General features: G+C 34.9%; 1 protein-coding gene across 1 annotated transcript in view; it reads right to left on the bottom strand.

Moving 5' to 3' along the window:
* Positions 1–26,378, bottom strand: part of LOC129225051 (uncharacterized) — a 99,294-nt gene that overhangs the window by 10,339 nt on the left and 62,577 nt on the right. The window contains exon 2 of the mRNA XM_054859597.1: positions 6,488–6,879. The gene's annotated coding sequence lies outside the window, so the exon portion shown is untranslated. The remainder of the gene's footprint in view (positions 1–6,487; positions 6,880–26,378) is intronic.

Here is a 26,378-nt window from a genome sequence, read left to right on the forward strand (position 1 = left end):
ATGTTATTCATTAATTTTTAAATTACTTTGTGTCATTGGTAAATGCTAGGAAAAACATACAACAGAATTTACAAAGGAAAGATAATGGCTTCTCCTTGCTTCCCCTTGGGACAATAAAGTTGGTAGATTTCGAAAATTTGCTAGTAGCAAATAAACCATTCACTGTAAACTGCCAGTACACATTGGAAAAACGTTTCGAACACTTTAATACAGAAAAAGCGTTCCAGTTGCCTGACAGTGAACTAAAATGTGTTTCGTTAAAAAGAAAGTGTCCTGAAATGTCTAACGAATCTATTCCGAATGTGTCTCGCTCAGGATATTTGCTAAATTTTCCTTTGGGAACACATTTGAGAACGGTTTGGGGGCACATTTGAGAATAGATTGGGCACAATCGTGAAATCATAGCTTTGCTTCATGCAAATATAATTTCATCAGCTTTCTTTAACCACCAGACAAGCTGTGAAATTAACAGCAATATCTACATGTATAATCAAAGAAGTATACCCAAACCTGTTTTTGTGCGGTCTATGAAAATTGGGACACAATTGACTAACCTCAAAACAAGTGCTTAATATTGTCATTTTGAGCAATTAATTTGCGCGATTTTTTTATGCGGTCCCTATCTGCTGCACAAAAACAGGTTTGAGTGCATTTCATATGTGCTGTAAAATGCGTCACAAAAAGTGTGCTACAAAGTGTTCCAAAGGAAGAAAAATGTGTTAGTGTTTTAAAAAATGTTCTCAAAAGCGTTCGCATAAATGTTAAGAAAGTGTGCTGAACCAAATAAGTGCTTTGAAACGTGTTCTCAGAAGTGATTTGAAAGTTGTCCCAAAAAGTGTGCTTCAAAGTGCTCTGACGAGTGTCCGTGTTCAAAAAGTGTCTGAAGATCTGCCCTTCGAAATTTTAATACCATAATTTTTTTTATCACCCTTCAAACCATTCATTAGTGAAAAAGGTAAGATATATTATCAGTTTCAATGGAAACTAGGCCACGGCTTCTAAAATACATCAAAAGATTGGGTAAAGACCGAGCTTAAATCTTCGTGAAAAGCCATTTTCTAAAATTACCAGACCCTTTTTATGCGATTTATCACACACCTCAACTTGAGTAGCATGGAAAAAGAGCGCCATTTCCACATGAGAAAATATCTAACGTAACCACCCTAAAGTCTTAAATCCCAAAGGCGGGGGTGAAAAGATAATAACGTTAAAAATAGCCTTGAGGGTGCGACAGTAAAAATAGCTGTAGGGGAAATAATGGAGTAAGTCGAGTTGCTGGGTTGGAAATTTTATGTTCTTTTTCATAGCTATGTGTATAAACACACAGTGGCCTTTTAAAAGCTGTATTTGGATGTTATTTTGTAAAGCTTGCAACACATTTTTGTATTTTATGTATTACTTTCAATGAATCGTAATTAATTTCAAACCGAAATTAAAAATTCATTGATTATGTACAAAATACACATAATAAAATCATGTTTATTCCTAATGGTTCAACTTTATAATGTTATTGTTCCTTTATAAATTTCAAGCGGTACCCGCACGGCTTTGCCCGTAGTAGAAAATTAAAATGTCATTTGGTTCGCCTATATATTTACAAATAATGGATGACTAATTTCTCGCCAATATGCTATGTTAATTTGCTCGTCCATGTTATGGTAATTTGCTCGTCCATTTTATGGTAATTTGCTCGTCCATGTAATGGTAATTCGCTCGGTAAAATGGGCTTAAAATTGGAGTAATAAAGAAATTTTCGAAAAATCGCTTCGAGGTGCTCACTCTTAGGCTACTAATTTTGTGCCCAATTTCATGAAAATCGGTCGATCAGTCTAGACGCTATTCGCGTAACAGACATCCAGAGATTCAGACACAGACTTTCAGCTTTATTATTAGTAAAGATAAAGATGTAAACATTTTATTTAAGCTAATTCCTGGCTGGAAGTCATATTTCATTTTTCGTCTACAGCATAAATGCCCAACCTTTTTTTTTAACCCGAAGGCCGCACTTCATACTGAAATGATTCTCGCGAACCAGAACACACATAAAGCTTCAAAATACAGTTGAACTCGGTTAATACGAAACGTCAAAAATCAACGAATTTGTTCGTATTAGCCGTTATTAGTAACAACCGTAAATAAGTGATACTGTGAAAAAACGAAGAAATGCTTACCTATAACCATTACTACTAATTCACACATTGTAATCTATTAGTACATTCAGAAAATTAATCACTCATTTCTTATAAATGAATGTTTTTGGAAAAGATTAAAAAAAAAAAAATGATAATCGACAACCGCGGAATATGTTGCCCACAGGTAAACAAATGTACGGGCTTTATTTTCTGTATAAAATATTTAATATTTTCTTCTCTTTACACACTGGGACTTCTACTACCTAACAAAATGAATAATTTCTGAAAAAGAAAATTATAATATTCAACCCCGAACATTTTAAGTAAAGAGGTCAGAAATTTTTGTTCGTCTTAGCCGAGACTTTCAATTTAATTTACGTATTATACGTGAAATTTTTAATGTAATTAGATAGCAAACCAAACTTAACGAAAAAAATGTTCGCTTTAGCCGTGATTTCGTATTAAACGTGATCGTATTAAGAGAGTTCAACTGTATTTGAAATTTTACCAAATAACATGGAAAAGCATGGAAAAAGAAAGAAAATAACAGATTTTTTTTTAAATACTAAGCACTTTTCATAATGCACACAAAAGGACAGAATCCCTTTTCTGGGTCAGAAAGGGCAATTTCGGTACTCCTGTAATTTTCAATTGTTCCAAGAAAATGACACCACAAACGAAGAAAAGTACGGTTCAAGTCATGTACTGAATTTGTTATTATTTATCTAGTTTTCAACCATAAATTGGAGTGTTAAAACATGCATATTTTTCAAAATAGGAAAGTTTGGTATGAAATGACTTGAGCCGCACTTTTCTTCGTTTGTGGTGTCATTTTCTGGGAATAATTGAAAACTACAGGAGTACTGAAACTGCCCTTTCTGATCCAGAAAAGTTATTTTGTCCTTTTGTGTGCATCATGAAATGTGCTTAATATTTTTTTACTAACTTCAGTTATTTTTTTCTTTTTAATGTAAATGTATTTCAGAAATATAATAATGTTACTATCAAGAAACTTCCCCGTATTTTTAGCCTACTTTCCCAGTAAAAATCAAAAAAAGAAAAAAAAAAGCATGAAAGAAGGCTTAATGCATCTTAAAAATGTCGCGAAAAACAAAAAAAAAAAATCAAAAATAAATAAAATAATTAAATAAATATCGAAAAATTAAAAATTGGAAAGTAGGGTATTGAGATGGGAAAAAATGTCTGTCGGTCTGTCTGTCGGTCCGTCGGTCTGTCCCCCCCCCCCTAATAACTTTTGAATGAATAGTCCGATTAGAAAAAACTTTTTTTGTTCGAAAGATCTCGGCGAGGACACCTCATTCCCATATTTCACTTTTTGATTTGAACTATTTTTTGTTCAATTTTAAACAGTTCAAAAAAACTTAACATTAGCGCCTACGGGGAAACTGAAAGTCAATGTAGATTTCGTACTTGAAGGCGGATTTATTTCAAACAAATTTTGTTGGAAATAGCTCTTGACGCCACACAAACTCCAGACTCTGACTCCGAGAATTTAGAGGCACCTGACTCCGACTCCTGTGCCCGATAATTAATCGGACTCCGACTCCCCGACTTCGACTCTGACTTGGTAGCTTTGGCAAAAATTTATACACGGAGGACAAATGACTGACTCCGATTCTTGGATATTCGTCTCCGACTCCTTTATCCCAAAAGGAGATTGACTCCGACTCCGCAGCTATGGTTTTCACTGTGAAATAATTATTGTTGATATGATTTGTTTTTATTTTCACGCTAAAGTTTTAATTTAGGTATTCAGTTTTCTACATAACGATATGCGCAGACGATTTTTTTTTTACAATGAAAAGTATTTCTTTAAGTTGACATTTTATTGTTTTTGGTGAGTGCATTAATTCATTTAAAAAATTATTTTTGGCAACAGGGGAAAAAGAAACGATTTTTTTTTTGATGTGATGTATTTATTTTAATAAGCTTATTAATTTTAATTATTATTTTTTCGTTTTGAAAGCTGTTAAAGAATTTTTTAAGGGAAAAAAGTGTATTAGCTGCTTTGTTTAAAAAGAGCTGCTTTTTTTTTACGCATCTAATTTTTTTTAGATGTGTGAGGAATACTTTATTCCTAGAAATTAGCAAAAATATGTTTGAAACAATTTGCGATTTTAGCTATTTTTGAGAATATTGATCAGGTACTAGAAAGTAGTATGTGTATACGGGAAAGTAGGCTCGTATAGTTATAGACGGAACTTCTTGTTTCATATAAATGATCCATACTAAAAAAAAAAATATATACGCGTCTAAAACTTTTATCAATTGCGCTAAAAATTAATCCTTGTTCCTCTCTAGGATTTTTTTGTGTCCTAATTTAATTAGAACCATTTGAATATTAAAGGTTTCTCAAACTAATTTATGTTTCACAACATACAAGTTACTCGAGATAAAGATCCTAATATGTTTCTTTACATAACCCCGTTATCGATTATTGGCATATGAGGATAAAAATCCTACGAGAGCACTAATAGTGAATACATTTCATGCTTGCTTCAGAGAAGCCATCATTCAAAATTTTCATTATGATTACTATTAATATTGTAAGGCAACGAATATTTGTAATAATCGGTTTTATATTTAATCATTTAATGGGGAAATTGAACATGATATTTGATGTTTTCCATCCTAACCGAAATAATAATTTTATTTTATAATTTTAATTTTTCAGCGTTAAGCCGTACACCTTAAGGTTAAGCAAATCATTTAGTAAAATCTCGAAGTCTCTAAGTGGTCTAGTTGCTGAGATATAAGCAAAAGCAAACCTAAGGTTTTTCCGTAACAATCAGGCCAAGTATAATAAAAGTGCTTAATTACAAATTAATAATTGTTGTTATCATTACACGATGCTTATTTTATTAATTGCATCCGCTTTACAGAAACCAATTTTTGAACATTTGGTTCGAAATTTGTGAAATTGGGACTAATGGTGGTTTTTGATTGGCAACATGGAACAAAACAACGGGCCACACGAATCAGCCTCGCGGGACGTAGGTTGGACATCATTGGTCTAGAGTTAGTTTGACTTCTGGTTTCGTTTTTCATTGGTTACTATTTGAGTGTTTTAATGTAGAACTTTGATATTCAAATGATTTACTATCGTACTTAAAATGGGTGGAACTTTTTTATGAGTAGGGTCTCCTTGACCCTGCTCACAACATACATTTTTCGTCCTTTTCTGCGTCTGTTTCACCTTTTTTTTTTTTTTGATCGCTCATTCTTTTATTTTCTATTTTTTTTTTTTTTTTTTTGCAAAAAAGACAAAAAAAGAAACCTTGCATTCGCATTACCATTAAACACTAGTGAAAAGATTTTTGCAAACGGATGAGAGTTTTCTCCCATCTTTATAAAATAATAATAATAAATGAATTTATATATATATATATATATATATAAAACTTTACTTGGTGTAAAAGGTTTATTACAAAAAATACTAAAATGTTAAGAATGAGTTAAGTGTTTCTTGTAACGATAATACGTAAGTAATAAACATTGCTGAAAAACCATGAACGAAAAGTAATTTCAAAATTCACGTGAAAGATGTCGCATAGGATATTATTATAATGGTATTTTCGTTTCTCTCTTTTTTTTTTCTTTTGAGTAAAAAACTGTTTTCAACATGGACGAGCAAATATCTCTGTGGACCGGTGCCGGTCCGCTGGACCACTGGTTGGCAACCGCTGGATTAGAGTGAACAGATATGAGGCAGTGAGAAGCAAAGGAATGCAAGTGGCGAAATTAAAAACCAGTACAACCTATATGCAAAATTTTAGGGCTCAGATATTTTCCCCATGGTTTAGCAGGATATTTTCCCCCATAGAAACCGATTTCAGTACAGATTAAAGTTATTAAATTTTGACATTTTTAATAACTTATTCATTAGTTGCTCGAGAAGAAATGGTTTTACATTTTTGCAAAGAAAAAAAGTATTAAAAGCAAGAAAGTTCTATTTTCAAAAAGGGGGGGGGGGGCTTGAGCCCCCACTTGCACCCCATATGGGCGCCATTGAACCAGTACACATGGTAGGTGAACCTCTCCTCTGTATTGGGGCAAGAGATGGTACTAGTATCCCTGGTAGGGTCTGCTATACAGCAGGATTTAGAAAAAAATTTCAATGAAAGCCTACCTAGGATGTTATCTTTAAACGCGTTTTACTCAAAACTTGATAATATCCACTTACATCCCTTTGCTTCTCATTGCCTCATATATAGTGTTGATTCAGAAGATGAGAACACGACCTTGCCAGTTACATGACCACTAAGACCCAACTGGATCATTTTTTACGACTGGTTTCAGTTGCCGTAGGAGGCGTCAATGACTCATCAACTCACCAAAATAAGTGAAGGCCCGAACTCATCAGGTACTTATGAGCGCGCGGCAATCCATCCCACTTATTACAGAACCATCTCCATGGCCTGCTACAGCAGCCATCCTCGACAGAGGGCCCAACGCACCGCCGCCATGGGTGGTGAGGAGGATCGTCCACGGGTTCTATGGATTCCAAACAGCGTTCGAAAGGGAGGGTTCTCCCAGAAAGGTGCGGTCGGGTCAGAGGCCAGCGGGAAAGATGCTTGTCTGCTGCTTGAACACTTTCTGCGGCATTTTTTTTCTTCACGTCATGTTTCTTCTTGGCCAAGAATTAGATGTAACTTAGTGGGTGTGTTGTGTGTGCGTCAACGAGTTCTGCTGTTCCTCTGCTATCGCACATCTGATATTCCACGGCCTGGAATGAGAAATGCTTGCGTTTTATTCCTTGAGTACTTAATATATATGCTAAAATATGTTTCAACATGGTCAATTTTCGTATGAAGAATCACCAGTAATTGTACAGGTTGGGAAAGAGATAGTTAACATTTCTCGAAAGTGAATTATATCGATGATTATTATATGGCAGAGAAAAGATGTCTTGTGTACGAAATATAAATGCTGCATATTAATTTTTGTTGCCAATATGTCTTAGTCGTTTTATCTGTTGATGGTATTTGTTTATCTGATTTGAATCATTGTGGTTCAACAGCCAGAAAAGCAACAATTTTTACTAAGTGTAAAGAGTCGGATGTCTTTTCATCCATAAGCTCATTATTTTTTGCATTGAAAAAGGCGTTCCCTGTAACGCCGAAACACGTGTCTGCTGTAATTTACAAATTTGTGCTTCTTCTAACGTTGTTTTGTCTTACTTTAGTGGAAGAGTTTGCTCAAAGATTTTCCACGTTCTTGCAAAACCTTAGAAAATAGAGAAATGTAATTTTTTGGAATATACAAACTTACATCTAATTAAAATATACAAAATATTTGTTATAAAAATAAAACCAAATTAGTTTTAACAGAAAAGCTTACTTTCTCTTACAAAAAATTAAAAAAATTAAAAAAAAAAATGATATTGGTTTCCTATGTTTCTTTTTTTTTTTAATACACTAAATGAGATATGTGTCATTCATTTCTCCACACACAAACTTAAGCGAAAATATTTCGGTATTGAACGTCTATTTTAAATATTAAAAGTTAGATGTTCGAAACATTCGAAGTGTGAATTTGATCCTCGTTACAAAACTTCAAGTTCTACTACAAGGTCTAGTGACTGCCATACCAGGCTAAAAATGAAATCCCGGTATTAGAATTTAAAAATAAATAAATAAATAAAATAAAAGTAAAAAATAAAAATAATAAAATAGTTTCGTTGCCATACTTCATAATTTTTACAAATAAATATGAACAACCAAAGTATGAAAAAGTTGATGAAAAACAAACATAAAATAAAATAACAAAATTTGTTGTTTTATATTATTACATTTAGTGTAATAATAATAATTGATGTCTTTTGAAACAAAAACCTAAAGTATAAAATGAGCCATTACAGTTTTTTTCAAGAAAGTAAAAGATAGATTTTCCTCTCAACAATAAATTGTGTTAAAATAATACACTTATTGTTATCTTTTTAATTTCCGGATCTTTTACACTTTTGTGAATAAAACATGAATGCGTTATTTGAAAATTACACGAAACTTTATGAAATGCAAAAGTAGCGAACACGTTTTATAGCCAAGAGTGATCAAATATCAATTCGTGAAACAATATATTTAAGTTACTCACTTTTCACCTCATCCCCTCTCTGTACCTTAGAGCCAGACTAACATGAGACCAAAAATGGCGATTGGTCAGGTTGTTACTGCATTGTACGCAAAATTTTATTTCGCATTGAGCCATAACAACGTAATTCTGCAAGGAATTCATCCACAATTATTTACAGTGTTAAAAAAGCGCGAGTCCTAATATTTGCTTACACCAGACAAACGTTTTTACGCTCTCCTGCGAAGTAGTGATAATGTGACTTACGTTAGTCTGGCTTTGAGGTACTGAATAATTCTGTACCTCAAAGTTAGGCTAACGATGCGCCACCTGACGGTGTGCCAACAAAATCAGGATCACCATAATTTGTCACTGATATATTTAACGTCGTCTTCAGTTTTTATAACGTTTTAAACTATTGCATTCATTTTACTTCAGAATGGTTTCACAATGGGGTTTTTTACTTGAGTCAAAAGTATTACTTTTAGTCTCTGAAATTGATAGAATAAACAGAAAAGACAACATGGAGCGAGAAAAAACTTTCATTTTCCCGACGCTTAATTTTAAATCAGTTTTTTAAAACGTCCGATTTCGTAAATAAGGCGTGGTCTCTATGACGTCATAAGTGATGTACTTCGGCGCATCTGTCTACCGCGTTTCCACGTTATGATAATCAAGAAGCGAATTAAATATTGTGCTCTACGCTTGCTATCAACCATACCGTTGCCGGTACGCGTGAGTAAAGATGGGAATTAAATATTGCGCTCGGCGAATGTCATCAGTGAATGGCATTTCATCATTTGTGACGTCATGTGCAGAAGCGTAAACAATGAAAGCGCACCATTTTTTTTTAAATACTAAACTTAGTCAAATTATTTAAAAAATGGTCAGATCCTATGTTTTTAAGAAAAAACACAGGATCTCTTTCAGCAAAAAAATTCTTTTAAAATTTCGGAAACAACCCCATTATTTGAAAGTGTTAAAAGAGCGCGAGTCCCAATCTTTGTTTACACCAGACAAACGTTTTTACGCTCTCCTGTGAAGTAATGGTATTGTGACTTACATTAGTCTGGCTTTGAGATACAGAATAATTCTGCAAAAACCAGTATAATAAGAATAATTCTGAACCTTAAAGTCAGGCTAACGATGCGCCACCTGACGGTGTACCAACAATTATCAGGGTCACGACTATTCGTTACTTTAACTGAAAAAATAACGTCGTCTTCAGTTTTTTTTAATAACGTTTTAAACTATTGCATTCCTTTTACTTCAGAATGGTTTTGACAACAATTGATAAAGTACAATCCAAAACAATATTATCATTAGCATACTGAAGTGAGCAACAGTGAAACATGGAGCATCGGATTTCCCCACATAATGCTCGCCAATGAATGCCAAGGGCGTGGCGAGAAATTCTATCAGGACGCAGCCATTTTCTTCAGAGATTATGTCCACCTGTTTTGCATATCCAGGTAGTATCACTTTCTTTTACGACGGTGAAATAAAAGGCGTCCACGCTATTTCTCTCGACTAAAGAAAGGTCAATGGATTGGAAGGATGGATGTAATATAATCATTTAATTATGCGGATGGCTAGATGCAAGTAACATACTGTTTAGAGTGGAACCTTTTTCATTTTCTTTTTTTTTTTTCAGAAAGTAAAGTTTTTTCTCTCACTATCATCGTTATTATTGTAGTGGTTGCAGTTTCTACAGGGGTGCCCACCTCCCTAAGAGCAAGGGCGCACCCCCTTAAATATCATGAAGACCCCCCCCCCCCCAAAGCAAGAGCCCCACCAAAAAGTGAAAAATCCCAACCGCCCTGAAAATTTCAATGGCGCAGTCTGTGCCATGACCCCCTCCCCCCTAGGTGGGCACTCATGAAGTTTCTACTATTATTGTTGTTGTCATTATTATTATTTCTTTTTTATTATTATATAATTATTATTTCCTTTCTATAACTATTCTTTTTATTTCTCTTCTATTATTATTATTTTTATCATCATACTCATCATTATTACTATCATCATCTTCAGTACTATGATTATTATAATTCTTGTGTTTCAGTCCCCCCCCCCCCCTCTTTTAGTCAACTTTCTTTTGAAATATCTGTGTTGTTCATCTTTGGTGTATCAGAGAAACTGGACATTGATTTCATCAACACACATAAATAAATTAATCAGCTAGGAGTAGGATGAACAGTAATAATTATAATTTTGGTTCACGTTTTGTAGTTTTTCAGTTATATTTTATGAACCAGCCTTCATCAAAATGTACTCAAAATATAGTAAAAAATAAATATGTCTAACGAGAAGTGCAAAGTAACAGATTCAATAAGCCTCATGTGAGGAATTTTTAAAACCTCATGCAGGAAATTCACGATTCTTTAATCTCATCATGTAACAGACTTATGGTTCAATAGCCTCATGTAGGGAATTTCTTAAGTCTCATGCAGTAAATTCAGTTCTTTATTTTCATCATGTAACAGATTTATGGTTCAATAGCGTCATGTAGTAAATTTCTTAAGCCTCATGCAAAAAATTCATGATTCTTTAATCTCCTCATGTAACAAACTCATGGTTCAATAGCCTCATGTTGCAAATTTCTTAAGTCTCATGCAGTAAATTTACAATTCTTTAGTCTCATCATGTGACTGATTCATGGTTCAATAGCCTTATTTAGTGTATTTTTTAAGCCTCATGCAGGAAATTCACTATTTTTTCATCTCATCATGTAACGGACTCATGGTTCAACAGCCTCATATAGTGAATTTTTTAAGCCTCATGCAGGAAATTCGCGATTCTTTAATATCACCATGTAACAGACGCATGGTTCAACAGCCTCATGTAGTGAATTTCATAAGCCTCATGCAGGAAATTCACGTTTCCTTAATCTCCTTATGCAACAGACTCATGGTTCAACAGCCTCATGTTTCATGTAGTGAATTTTTTAAGCCTCATGCAGGAAATTAACCATTTTTTAATCTCATCATGTAACAGACTCATGGTTCAATGGCCTCATATTAGATTAACTACCCTCACGTGGTAAATTCATCAGTCTCCTACAGTAGATACACTCGTTGAGGGAAAACCTGTAGTTTACAAAAATGCAAACACACTTTACTTCAAATATTTTGTTTCCACGACTAATCTCATGTCTCAGCGAACAAGGAAAAACGAAATGAATATCCATTTCTACTGCTATTTAAAATAAATACATGTTATAAACTTGTTCCATGCGAGAGATAAGGTCCCAAATGGTTTTATTTGCAATTAATAAAGAGCAATTTATCAAAATTAAGCGAAGAGAGTCCGAGAAAAGTCCCAAGACCGATACACTATTGCCTATTTAATGAGCAAAAAATGAATTGCCACAACTGTGATGGAACTTTATCGCCTCATAATAAAAGAGAATAAGATTCTGTGTGGATTAATGACTTGTAATGATCTATAAATGTTTGATACTCATTTCGTGCTACTGGTTCGTCTCTCTTCTATTAAGAGTTTAAATGCTCGCTAATGTATCATAAACGAAGGGTACTTTTAAGACGTGCCTTAAATAGGAAGGTAATGATTTTGGTACGTTTTTTCTCCTTAAAAGCAATTTTAAGTCGAAAAAATTGCATAAATGTTTTTTTTTTAATGAAAAAGCAATTTTTAAAATTAGCAAAAAAATCTCCTAATAATCCAAGGTAAAGAAATATAGTTGAGAGAATTCGCATAGTTTGAATATAATTGACGGAATTTTAAAAACTAAAGCAGTGTTTAAAAGAGTTCAAAGTAAAAACCACTCCAAAAATAATACGAAAAAATTTTATCATTTAAAAAATTAAGTGTCGCAAACATCTAGAAGAATTCGAAAATTTTAGACATACTTGAACGAAAACAGGATATATCCCACGTTGTTTAGCACAAATAAACAGATTACAAAATACACGTGTTTCGGGGTTTCAAGGAACCCCTTTTTCAATTCAAAAGTGCGAGCTTCTATACGTGGTGTCTTTACATCTAGAAGCTCACTCCTTTGAATTGAAAATGGGGTTCCTTGAAATCCCGAAACACGTGTATTCTGTAATCTGTTTGTTTGTGCTAAACAACGTTGGATATTTCCCGTTATTCCTCGGCACAAAGGTATTCATTTATTGCTTATACTTGAACGAATTAAACACAGAAATATATTTTGATATATAAAAAGCAAAATGTTGCAAACATTATCAAGTTTTCAAGAAAATATTTTTAATTTCAAATTATAATGTTGTAGAAAGTTCGTTAGTCGAGATTGAAATGGAAGTAGTAATGAAAATACAATGGAACAATCTTTGTCTAAGATCTAATAATAAGTGACGTTAAATTTACGTTTGACTCATATGTTGTACTGAAGTTTAGTTCTTGTTACATTTTTAAGAATTGCAATTTTTCCTTATATGTTTCGCCGAATTAAGGAATAAGGTTAGAGAATGGGGACTCGTTACTGTCCAAAACAGGCTTCTGTCCCGACAGGCTTCTGTCCCGACAGCCCAAAATGTGCCCACTGCACCCTTACAGCGCAAAACATGTCAACCGCCCCCCCCCCCCGGCTGCCCCAAACAATATTCACACCGAGGCGGGGGGGGGGGCGGTACCGCCGCCGCACAGTGGAGTATTTGACTGAAAATCCTGGCCAAAACTAGTTTGAAATTTTCACTCTTCTGAAGGCGACACCCTTGTGTGCGTTTGTGCGCTGTACGGCAAAGCTATCCCACTTATAGACACAAAACTTAGTATACAAGTTGTCTGAAATGTCTGATGTTACAATTTGAAACTCGATTTTTAAAATTTGAATTAGAAAATGAAATATTTAATATTTTATCCACGTTTTAGACTTTTGCATGTTTACGACCGTAAAAACGATCCTAGTAAACGTAGAAAAAAACCCAATGCATCACTAGATAGGAAAAATAATTTTCTTCAAGATTATGGTTTGTTTGATGTTCTAACGTAATTAACCGAATTTCTAAGAATTTACAAAGGAAGGTCACTTTTTCGACTTTTTTCAATTATTCAATCAATGTAAACTAAAATTCTTGCATCCAATATTCTAATAATGTTATGGCTCTGAAACTTTTTAAGGAAATAATATAAACATCTTACCTTCATTTACAGCGAAAACGGTGAAGTTATGTTCTTTCACTGATTTATAATGAATTTTTTTTCAATGAGTTGAAATAAAAATTTTCAATAATTTTCACTCGATCCGAAATGGATGCCACTGTTGGCTCTTTGCCAAAATGCTTAGACAAGTGATAAGTAAACATGTTCGATGCGAATGGCTGTTTTCCTTTGAAGATATGTAATTAAATGCACTGTTCGGGGGGAGGGGGGGGGGAAGCAAAAAGCGGTTAAAAAATCCTAGTATTCTGTACAAAACACTAATTTGAAACCAAAAAAATAATCAATTTAATTCTTTTCGTTTGGTTTCAATCATTAAAACCCTGAGTTAATCATGCACAAAAAGAATTAAAGACAAGGGTTTCGGGGTTACAAAGAACCTTTTTTCTATTAAAAAAAAATAAATAAATAAATGAACTAGGATATTATAACTGTAAAAACACTCGAAAATGGATATTCAAAAGCTCTTTGTTTTTGAATTGTATATATTGCACTCGTACCTTGGGTCGATTCTTAGTTTGACATAGCGTGATGTGTCCGCTAAAAATTGTACGAACAAACTTGGAACTTAAATTTTATATAACTTTAATTTCACAATGAGTAGGTAAAATGTCTTAAATATGGATAGCTCGCTAGCGTAGGAACGTTAGGAGACAATTACAATGGTCTCCTAACGCTAGCAAGTGGGGGGGGGGGGGGTTCCTCCTTTTGCTACGTATAAGGGGGAAAAGACCCCCTTCCCCGGCACATTATTTGCAGCAATGATCTGAAAAAATATAAATATTTATTTATTTCATCTAAAATCTCAATTTTAAGGAAGAGCAAATTTTCTTAGCGAGATCACAAAATAATTTAATTTATTAACTCATTAACGTACATGAGAAAATTAACATAACTGAACGCAAACATATGTTTTAGGGGTGCAATGAATCTCTTTAGCGATGCATAAAGGTAAGCGTTTCGAAATTAATTGGAGGATTCTCATTCCATAACTTACATCTTTACCCATTGATGAAGCGGTTTCTCGTAACCATGAAACTCGTGTCTGAAATTTTATTGTTGTTTGTGCGCTCAAATATGTCGATATTTTCATTCAGTAGTACTTATGATAACTTTTTTGCAAATTTATTAAATCTTTGTAGGTAAATTCAGTTTAAAATCATGACTTGTCACAAAAAGATCGGATTATGCACTTTTTTAAAAAAAATCATTTAAAAAAAGGGCAGTTGTAGGCGGAAGATTTTTTCGCTGAAATTAGCACTAGAGACTTTGCCAAATACGATGCAACTTTCAAAACAGCCCGACCAAGCCCGACACCCATTTAAAAAGCTTTCTCTAGTTATAAATTAAGGCCAAAAGCCTTTAAAAATCTCACGTACCAAGTTTTCTTTATTTTTTTTCACAAAAATAAAATAAAAATATTTACTTTGATTTGTAATTAGCACTAAGCCCTGACATTTCTTTATATCGTAAAATTGGTTTGGTTCAATTCCATTCATTTAGAAAGCCACAAAAAAATCTACATAGAAACGTAATAATTAAGCTGAAACGTAACAAAAAAGCGAAAATTATTATAGAAATCTCATCTTTCAACGAGGCTATGAGCAATTGTATGTGACTCAAGTTTCCAAAACAGGTGCCGATCGATGCACCAGTTAGTCAACTATCATAGAATAAATTTTCATAAAAATCGGGTAAATTTTTAATTTTGGACTTTTGGCCAGGATTTTCAGTCAAATACTCCACTGTGCGCCGTTGTGCTTAGAAAAAAGAGAAGAAATATTTCAATGTATTTGAATTTGGATATAACTGACTGCATCTTACTTTTTTTTTTCCCCAAAGCAAATAAATACAATACATTTTTTTCTATTTCATGGTGTTATCTTTGGCATTATTAAGCTATGAATTACTTTACACAATACTACATTAAGACTCAATTATCTTTCCAGCAAGAAAAACAAACGGCATTGTATTGTTATTTATTCAGCAGTTATTTTTATGGCGGAGCTCATAAAAAATCCATTTAAACTTTTTCTGGTCATTACTCATCACGATAACGCATATAAGCGATATTGCACGCGATATTTTTGATATACACGGAAGTGTTTACACCATACGTTTGTGTAATGTACGGAAGGGGGGATAAACATAAAAAAGAAGTGAATCAAACAATTTCAGTTGAAATGGTGTATTTAAATAAGTAAGTGCGCCAAATAAGGCCACCCTCAAACTCTTGGCGCAAAATCTTCTTTATTTATGATTCAATTGGCTCCAACTTTTGCACATTCATCAGCTGATTCAAAAAAAAAAAAAAAAAAAAAATAGTTTCAAGTGAAAATTTAAGTTTCAATCACGTTTGTCAGCATTTTTACCGAAGTAAGACAATTTGTCCTTGTAAGGAACATGGATCCCTATGGGTCCCCACCGCCCTTCTTATTGATAATACTTTATCATCAGTTAGGTTTTCTGATGACGATAAAGTCACGATTTGTTGAACTTTCGACACTTTCGTTATACTAAACCAAAAAAGGAAGATTGCTTTATTGGTTGGTCTAAATGGCCTTATATTTAGCGCATCCATCTTAGAATTACTACTTGACGGTTATTATTTTTACAGTAAGTAATTTTAAAAATTACTTTAGTTCACTAATCAAATGTCGCTAACTACAGTAGAGCCTCGATTAATCGGTGCAGTATAGCCTATTACGGCTCTTGAGCCATTAAAACCAATAGAACCATCAAAAGAAGCGTCGGGACTGAACCCACTTTGGAAAATCAAAAATACCGGGTAAAATGGGGCATTTGAAAATGGCTGTCCGGAGAAGGTGGAAATTTTAATTCTGGATTTATATAAGTGAAAATCTACAAAACAACTGCCAAATGTGATGTTTTTAGTTATATCATTATAAACAACAAATTTGTTCAATAATAGTCCCAAAAGTCAGAAAATGCAATGCAAATTTAATGAGACATAATATACAGGGGAGTGAGTACAAAATGATGTAACCGATTTCAAAAAATCATATTTTCGAAACTACTGCATATACTACAAGCAGTGATATTTGAATTTTAGAAGAAATAATCCAACTTTTCCCCTAAAAAAGTACAATTACACAAATGTGCAATGAGTGAGCACATTCTACCCAGTGGCGGATTTACAAGGGGGGTGATGGAGGCGACCGCCCCCTCAGTAACCATCATTTTCTGAAAACAATAATATGAAATTGAAGAAATTTACTAGCAGTAGCTACTATTATAATCAAGTTAATTCCATAAATTTGCTTTTAATTAGCTTTAGACAATAGTGTAGTCGAGGATGGATGGCGTTACCTACTTTTTAATTTTAACCCAAGCTCGACTCCTCCCCCCTTTTTTTAAACTTTAATAACACTGTGCGGCAAAAAAAAAAAAAAAAAAAAAAAAAAAAAAAAAAAAAAACCCTTCAAAATGCTTTTGACATAATTCTTGCTGATTCTTATGTAAAGTGAACCCCTGAATCCAAATATTACTGCCGTTTCCCCCAAAATGGCCCCCATTTGTTTTCAGTTTTCGACAGTTTTATAGCCAATATTTTCATTTGGAGATAAAGGGAACGTTATATTAGCGACTATAAATCCGCCCCTGATTCTACCAAACATTAGATTATAAATGCTGAATGTTGGACAGGGTTCATACTCAATTTGGATAAAAAATTTCCATGACTTTTCCAAGACTTTTTCAGGACTTCATAAAGTTTTTCATGACCTTGTCATACGAAGAGAATAGTACTATTTAATGTAAAACTTAACAATTTCCGGAAATGGGCATTAAAAAAATTGTTAAGTGAGTGCCACTACCTCATTGGAGCACTTACTTGTGACTGAAAAAATATCAGTGCACACTGCAGAAACTAATTATTCTTATTTGTCTTTATTATACACTAGTGATACCCGCACGGCTTCGCCCGCAATAGAAAAATCAAAAGGTCTTTTGGTTCGCCTGTATATTTACAAATAATGTATAGTGAATTTTCTCGCCAGTTGGCTTGTACCGACATTACGGTTCTACGTTATGATAATTTCGTATCTCGCCAATTGGCTTGTGCCCATGTTACGGTTCCACGTTACGATAATTTCGTAATTTATGATACTTTTTTTCTTAAAATTGGAATAAAAAAAGAACCACATCGAATTTTCGAAAAATCGCTTCGAGGTGCACACCCCCATGCTACATACTAACTTTGTGCCAAATTTCATGAAAATCGGCCGAACGGTTTAAGCGCTATGCCCGTCACAGACATCCTACGGACATCCTACAGACATCCTACAGACATCCAGACATCCAGACATCCTCCGGACAGAGAGACTTTCTGCTTTATTATTAGTAAAGAAATTCAAGCAAAATAAAAAATAGTGAATGCAACACACTGATGTTTAAATGTCTAACAAATATTTAACAAAATAGGGCCATATAGTAATGCATGGGGCAAAAATTGAATGAGTCATTACTAAGTTTCAAAAAATAAATTTAATTCTAAAAACATTGTCCTTTGGTGTCAATAGTGCATCTAATCATCCATGTGACTTGACAGTATATGCGTTCATTAAAATAAAGCCACGTTTTTCAGTAAATTCCTTTTCCTAAACCAGATAATTCAGCTGGCGGCTATTATCAGTTTTGCGAGCTGTATGTAGGGCACTACTGTTTTAGAGTATTAGAATTCCACTATTTCTATGTTCTATTGCCTGTCTAAAGTCTTCATTTTCTAAAGCCTTCAACATATTAAGATAAACTCTGGTAAATTTAATAATGAATTTTTTACAAGTAGTTGAAACAAACTTGGATGCAATTGAATTACTCTTTTTGAGGGGGCGCGGCAAAATCAAGAATGTGCAAGTCCACTACTACAGAATACAAAATATAAGAAGTGCTGAAAATAATGATGGATTCAAAATTAGTGACACCCCAGTAGTAAAATCACATTACAAAAAAAGGCAAGCGGCTGTTACAGAAGCAGATGAAATTGGATTTCAAAACTCGGATTTGTTTTTGAGATCGTTCAATTTATATGCAATATTACTAAATCACTCAATATGTCTAGCGCTCTTTTAGCTATTGTTACTTTTTTACTGCCCAAGACATTTTTCCATGACTTAAAATTAATTTCCATGACTGATATTGAAAATATTAATTTTCCATGACTTTTCCAGGTCTGAAATTTGTTTATTTTTTTCCATGACTTTGCAGGATTTCCATAACCCGTACGAACCCTGGTTGGATCATTTCTACATCAACATCATCTCATCTACATCAACTACATCATCTAACTTACTACCATGTTCGTAAAACACATTTTGGAGTATCACACTGTCAATGGTTCGTAATGTTCCACAATGCGTTCGTACAAATGCGTTTTTTAGTGTTTTCGGCATCGGGAGTTGATAAACAGTGTCTTTAACTTAATCCCACGAAAAGAAATCACACGTCGTGTGGAACTAGCTGGAATGCAAGTTATATGTTTGCATTGTTACAAAAGGCTCAAACGTCGAACATTTGTAACTAAAAAAAACTTGGTATATTTCTCTTTAAATTCATGTATTACTTACGGAACTACATGCAGTAATTTCAAAAATAAGATTTTTTAAAATCGGGTCCAACATATCTGCTCACCCTGCCTGTAGTTAACTTGAACCTGACTTTTGATATTAATTTCATGCTTTGTTCTTTAATTTTAAGCATAAACAAGCTGTAAAAAATACTTTTAGATTCAATTGCTTTTGCATGTAATACCACTTAAAAAACTAGAATTTCGGACAGTATTCAAAACCATTACTAAGTAAAATAAATAAAATTCAGGGAAACTGACGTCGGTGAAACGAGGCTCTGGTTGAAAGAGATTCGGATAATCGAGAATCTATTGCACTATTGAATTATTTGTCAATTGAATAATGACAATGAGTTTTTTCATGTTTTTATCCCTCCTCATGTACATTAATTAGAGACGTACCGAGTAGCACTTTGGCCGAATAGCCGAGTACTCGACCTTTCACTACTCGGTCGAGTACCGAGTTACCGAGTACTCGACCTTTTATTACTCGGCCAAGTTACCATGCACCAATAATGTTTTAAGAAGAACCAACGACACACATGTGATGAATTTTGAACTTATTGGAATAGTAGTAGAGACCTCCTTGTCCATATAATAGTTTTTAAAACTAAATTCCTGCTCAAATTTAATTACGCATTATATAAACAATTTTGTTTGTGTCAAAAATTTTACAAAAAAAATATTTTTAAAATTAAAAATAAATAAATAAAAGGTATGATTAATCAAGTTGGAATTAAAACAAATTACAGTAAAATCCGTCTAATGCGGACACTAACAGGACAATTTTTTTTGTCCGCAATAGAGAGGTGTCTGCAGGACAGGGGTTTAATAATGTTATTTGCATTGGAACTGGGGAATTAAAAACTGTCCGCCTTTGAGGGGTGTCCGTTAGGAGGGGTTTCACTGTATACCAATCAATTATAGTTCTAGTCCGCCAAACATAAATAATATTAAAAGTAGATAAAACAAATGTTTCAGGAACACTGCAGACACATCTTTCTGCTCCCACTCTCCCCGTTACAAAGAACGTATTTTTCAGTGCATAACATGTGAGCTAAAGAATGTAAAAACATTCGACGAAACAATCCGACTTTTGTCGGATGCCTTTAAATCCACGAGCTCCCATTTTGTGCATTGAAAAAGGAATTCTTTGTAACGCCAAAACACGTGTCTACAGTGTTCCTGCACTGTGCTTTTAGTGTTGTTTTATTTCCTTTAATTTTTTAAGCAAAGGTATTTTTATATTTTTTATAACTAATTTTTGTTTGTAGCAAAAATCCATTTTTAATGTAAAAAGTCCATACTTTCTATACTTACCTTTTTTGCATAATTTTTAATAAATAAGTTTTATTAACTTTGGGGACATTAAAATAAAGATTTATTCCATTAAAGCATTACAAACTTCATTATTCTCAAAATTTAAATTTGACTTATAAATTTTAATTGTAAATGATTGCAGAATATAATGCTTGTTCTTTTTTTAAACATAAATTTTAGTATCTATCTTGGACAATATTCAATTTTTTGCAACTACTCGGTATGGGCCGAGTATCTGATCAGAATTTGGCCGAGTAGGCCGAGTACCGAGTAGTTACCGAGTATTCGGTACGTTTCTAACATTAATGAATGAAAATTTCTCTTCATTTTGCTCAGAATGTCAAACTAGAAAGTAGTAGGGTATATTTATCATAGGAACATTGTAGTATTTTCCACGCATAAAAAGCAATCATTTCTATTCCGCATGTAAAAAATACACTGCCAACATATAAATTAAAAATCCTTTTCAAAACAGTTCATCAACAACTTATCAATTTGTAAAATATATACTTTTCAAGCTTTTCAGTACAACAATCAGCAAAGATTCTCACAAAGCAATGAAACCCGAAGCGCAGTCAGGAATTCCTATTTGTATTTAGATTTTGTAACTACAGTAAACTTAAAAAAAAAAGAAAGAAAAAAAAACCACTTTGAAAACACAGTAAAAAAAAAAAAAACACTTTCTATAACACAGTAGTAAAAAAAAAAGTGTCTACTAATGAAATTGATACTACAGGCCACTGGACACTAAATAATTTCCCAAGCTGAGCTCTTTATGTACAAGATTTTAAAAATTATAAATTAATTACATATTATTTCGCTTTGATTTTAATATCACATCACAGTATTAGGAGAGAAAGTAATGGTAATATTAGGAACACAAATGATTGAAAACTTCAAATTTGTTCAACAACGGCTTTCACAGCAAAATACTAAAAATGCAATTTAAATTCTAACCAGAAAAAGGAAAATCTTTTGTTCATTTCAAGTGAAAAAGATTTCTAAGAAATATGACCAGAAGGTTATAAATAATTTTTAAAAAAAAGAAGAAGAAGAAGAAAAAAAAAAAAAAAACTCATGGCTGTTTTTAAACGACAAGAGTATAGCCAGTTTTAAACAATTGTTTGGGTCACGAAGCATTTTTTCTAATAATGCAGCTTCATTACCGCCCATTTTTTTCGTGTTGCCATTTGCTGGTAAAAAATTACTGCACGTCACTTATATCACATTTTGTAAAGCTCTAAACTTTTTTCTGCAGGAAGAAAAGAACCTGCTTGGAATTTATTGCAGCAGATAAAAATAACAGAAAAAGTTGGAATTGCTAACTTTCATCATGGTTCAAATTTATTGTTAGCTATTTAACAGCTAATTGCGAACTAGACACATTTTGAAAAATCTTCAGAACAGTAATTAAATTTTTTATGGGAGAATAATGTACTGTAAACTTGAACTCTCGCGCAAGAAATAGTGTGCTGTTTCATAATGACTGAACGCGGATTTTTTTTTTCTCCTCAAATGGCTGTTAAAGTAAAATAAAAACTGTTCTTTCACGGCATGAAAAAAATGTGTATACAAAAGCTAGGGATATTTCTTTGACTATAGCTAAGAGAAAATATTTCTTCCATTTTAAATTAAAGGTTAAGAAATGACACAAAATAATAATACATAAATAATTTAAACAAAACAAATAAAAAACGTATACCAGTTAAAAAACCAATGCTTTCTGTTAAACGATATGGTGGGCCTCACCATTCTGTTCTTAAAGGAAAAAATTGGCTGCCACCAACGGCCACAAAGCGACTAAATGGGGGAAAAAGGGGGGGGGGGGGGGTTAAAAAATCCTCTGAGAATCGGCACCTCAAAAAAAAAAAAAATCCTTTTAGTTGTACAAAAGCGTTAAGTAATTGGTACTTAATTCGCGTGAAAGATCTCATTGATAAGAAGTTAGCTGTTGCCATTTTTCTTGAGTTTGAACAAACAAATTCTTTATTTATTGTTTTATGGCTTTTCATGCAACGGGGGGATTTAAAACTTTTTCTATTTGATATTTTTAGCGATTGATTGATCTTGCAAACTGCGTTAGTACAAAATTTGAGTATAGTCACGGCTTTACTTGATACCTGGACCGATTATTATGAAAATTGCTATATATATGTATTTTTCCACGGAGAAGGTGCATAATATGCTCATTGAAGCCACTCGCCACCAGGTGGCACTGCAGAGTAGCAACTTCTGCCCCGTTCAACCGATTGTCATGAAAATCAGTATAATGATTTATTTTTTTTGTTGGCATAGCAACGCGCGTCGGGTGCAGCTAGTATAAATAAATAAATAAATAAATAAATAAATATATATATTGTTACAAATTCTGTAAATAGTAATTATTGTAGGAACGTAACCTGTAAATAGTTTCCCGTAATGAATATACAACCCCTTTTTTTCATTCGGCTAAAATATACGACCCCTATTTTCTTTCTTTTCATTGATAACGGTCTACTACTTTACAGAAGCGTGTGGAATATTTGAGAAATTTCTTTTCGGTGTATTTAAGCCGTTAGCGATGGATAAACAGTTAGTTTCGATTGATATTTCGAACTGAGAGCATTTTGCTCTGTTTATTGCGAGGCATTTCGCTGTGTTGTTTTCGTATTTGGAAGTAAATACGTGTGTAAACGTTGAGTTTACGGTGTTGTGTGATAATTGCTTAATTGCTGATGAATAATTTAGCAGTTGTTGAAGATCTTTCCTGTACATAGTGTAAATAAATTTCCTGTGTTTTTATCAAGAACTGTGTCTTCCTTTCAAGAAAGTGGAAGTCGCACCGAATCCGTTACAATTTGGCGCCCAACGTGGGGCTACTTCAGGACTTTCTTGCAGTAAGTGTGACTTTGGACATTTTTTCATAAAGACTTTTTAAATTTGGACTTTGTTTTTATGGTGATTACTCGCGCAATGGATGAACAATTAAAACAACTTCTTGACGCAATCACCTCTGTAAAAAATGATATGGCAGCTAATCAAGAACAATTAAAAAATGATATGGCGGCTAATCAAAACCAATTGAAAAGTGATTTAACGGTGCTGAAAAATGACCTAGTTTCTAACCAAGAGGAAATTAAAAACGATCTTACTTCGGTAAAGACTGTGATGGAAAATAAATTTAATGAGATAGAGCATCGAGTTGATGCTATTGAAGGAAAGTTTGAGGCAGTTGAAGGCCGATTCATCGCAGTGGAAAATAAAATCGAAGAGAAATTTGAAGAAAAATTAAGTTTTGTTGAAGGCTGATGCAATGCTGTAGAAAATAAACTGGAAGAAGAAGATAGAAAATTTCATCAACTTAAAGAAGACATCTTTAAAGACCTGGAAAGGAGATTGGCGACCGCGGAAAGCAGCTCTGTACAGTTTAGCGCTCCCACACCGGTTGCTCGACCGTCCATTAAACTTGCCACATTTGATGGGAAAACTTCGTGGCAGGTTTACAAAACTCAATTCATGATAGTGGCGGAAGCGAACGGATGGGACTCTGCTACCAAGGCCTGCCATCTTGCAGCATCCCTGAGAGGTGACGCAGCGGACATTCTTCAGACCCTTCCGGACAGCCAGCGCCTGGATTTCGCAGCCCTCACATCTGCGTTGGAGCTTCGCTTCGGCGAGAAGTGCCAGAAAGATTTCAGCCGACTCCAGTTGAAGTCCCGTTTCCAGAAAACCGGGGAAACCCTGCAAGAGCTTGCGGCGGACATCGAGAGACTGTCTCATCTTGCTTTTTACGACTGCCCTGCGGATGTTCGAGACAACCTGGCACTCAACTACTACATCGACGGGGTTCGAGATCCGGAAATCCAGAAAGCTCTACGGATGGCGGATGTCAAAGACCTGAATTCTGCCGTTGTGTATGCGATGAGATACGAGGCCGCCCAAGAAGCAACCCGTGTGGATCGCCATCTAATCCGGACTCAGGAAGCTGATGAGTCTGATTCCAGGTCGTCCCACCTCGCTGAACTTGAGAGACAACTCGGTGACTTGACAAGACATTTGAGCAGCATAACAGCCCAAAAGAAACAAGAGCAGAAGTGCTGGAAATGCGGTAGTGAAGGACACCTGCGAAGGAGTTGTCCGGCTCGCCAAGCTACGCGAGGGAAGGAAATCACCACCACTAAAGCTCTGCAGATTTCCTCTTCTAGTAGTGGCAGTGATGGACTTTTCATTTACGCACATGTAAATGGGAACCCCTGCAGACTGATTGTTGACACTGGAGCCAATGTGACAATCATTAGGACAGATGTGGCTCGTGAATTTGGATTGAAACTGCTGTGGACCTCGCCACGCGTAAGTCTCCAGACTGTGACAGGTGACAAAATTGAGATTGACGGTAAAGTGGACTTGGAAATAGTGTTTGGGAATGCCACCTACCATCATACGGCATTCGTCGCTAATATCACGGACCCCTTCATTCTCGGATTGGACTTTTTGAAGAAATATGACTTCACTCTCGACTTCAAGACTAATGAGCTGCACTCGATGAGAGAGGACATAGCCGTTTTCCCAGCAGAGAGTGATGTAAAATCCGCTCACCAAATAATAGCTCAAACAGATTTATCGATTCCCTCAAGGTCAGAATCATTAATACCTGGCTCCCTTGAAGAAAGCAATAGTTTTCGATTTGGACTCATTGAATACCCTAACCTAAGCAATAGCCTAAAAGGAGTACTGGTAGCATCTACGCTTGTGGACCTTTCTAAGGATGTAATTCCTGTGAGAGTCGCCAACGTGAGTGAAAGGCCAAGGAATATCCGAAAAGGTGAAGTGTTGGCAACTTGTACTCCAGTAAACTGCATCATTAGAAGAATCAATTTCCCTGAGACTGTGTCTTCTGAGTCCTTGACATCGAAGTTAATTGGGAGTGCACCCTTATCGAAAGATCAAAGAGCTGCTGCGGAACAATTGGTGGATGACTTCAAGCATCTGTTTTCATCTACATCGGAGGATGTTGGCCGTACGAATTTAACGCAGCATAGGATCTACACTGGAGAACACCCCCCTATTAAACAGCATCCAAGACGACTACCGTTCGCCAAGAAGGAAGAGGTTGAAACCCTCCTGAAAGAGATGAAGGAGAATGATGTCATCGAACCTTCATCCAGTCCTTGGGCCTCTCCCATCGTCTTGGTCCGAAAGAAAGATGGCTCCACCAGATTTTGTGTCGATTACCGACGGCTGAATGAAATCACCAAGAAAGACAATTACCCTCTTCCACGGATAGACGACACCTTGGACACTCTTTCCGGACACAAGTGGTTTTCGACCCTGGACTTGAAGAGCGGCTACTGGCAGGTTGAAATACACCCTGACGACCGAGAGAAGACAGCGTTTACAACTGGACAAGGCTTATGGCAGTTTAAAGTGATGCCCTTCGGCCTCTGCAATGCACCAGCTACGTTCGAGCGTCTTATGGAGACAGTGTTAAGAGGACTCTCTTACGAATCCTGTCTGGTCTACTTAGACGATATCATCATCGTGGGACGCAGCTTCGAAGAACATCTGGCAAATCTTAGGAAGGTGCTGCAAAAGCTTAAGGAAGCCAATCTGAAGTTAAGCCCGTCCAAATGTAATTTGTTCCGCCGGGAAGTGAACTACCTTGGTCACATCATCTCTTCTGAGGGTGTACAAACCGATCCAGAGAAGGTATCTGCGGTCAGGAGTTGGAGTCGTCCCGAAAACATCCATCAGTTGCGAAGTTTCCTGGGGCTCTGCACGTACTACAGGAAGTTTGTGAAGGGTTTTTCCAACATTGCACGACCTTTGCATAAGCTGACGGAGAGCAAGCAAAAGTTTGAATGGTCCAAAGAATGCGAAGATGCATTTCTACGACTGAAGGAGGCTTTAACATCAACGCCTATCCTCGCCTATCCTCAGCCTGAAAAATCCTTCATCCTGGACACTGATGCGAGCAACGAGGGCATCGGAGCTGTTTTATCCCTAGAAATTGACGGAAATGAACATGTCATCGCTTACTGGAGCAAATGCTTATCAAAGTCGGAGCGAAATTACTGCGTCACCAGAAAGGAGTTACTGGCCATAGTGAAAGCTGTAGAACACTTCCATCA

The sequence above is a fragment of the Uloborus diversus genome, chromosome 6 (assembly GCF_026930045.1).
Source record: "Uloborus diversus isolate 005 chromosome 6, Udiv.v.3.1, whole genome shotgun sequence".
NCBI classification, from domain to species: Eukaryota; Metazoa; Arthropoda; class Arachnida; order Araneae; family Uloboridae; genus Uloborus; species Uloborus diversus.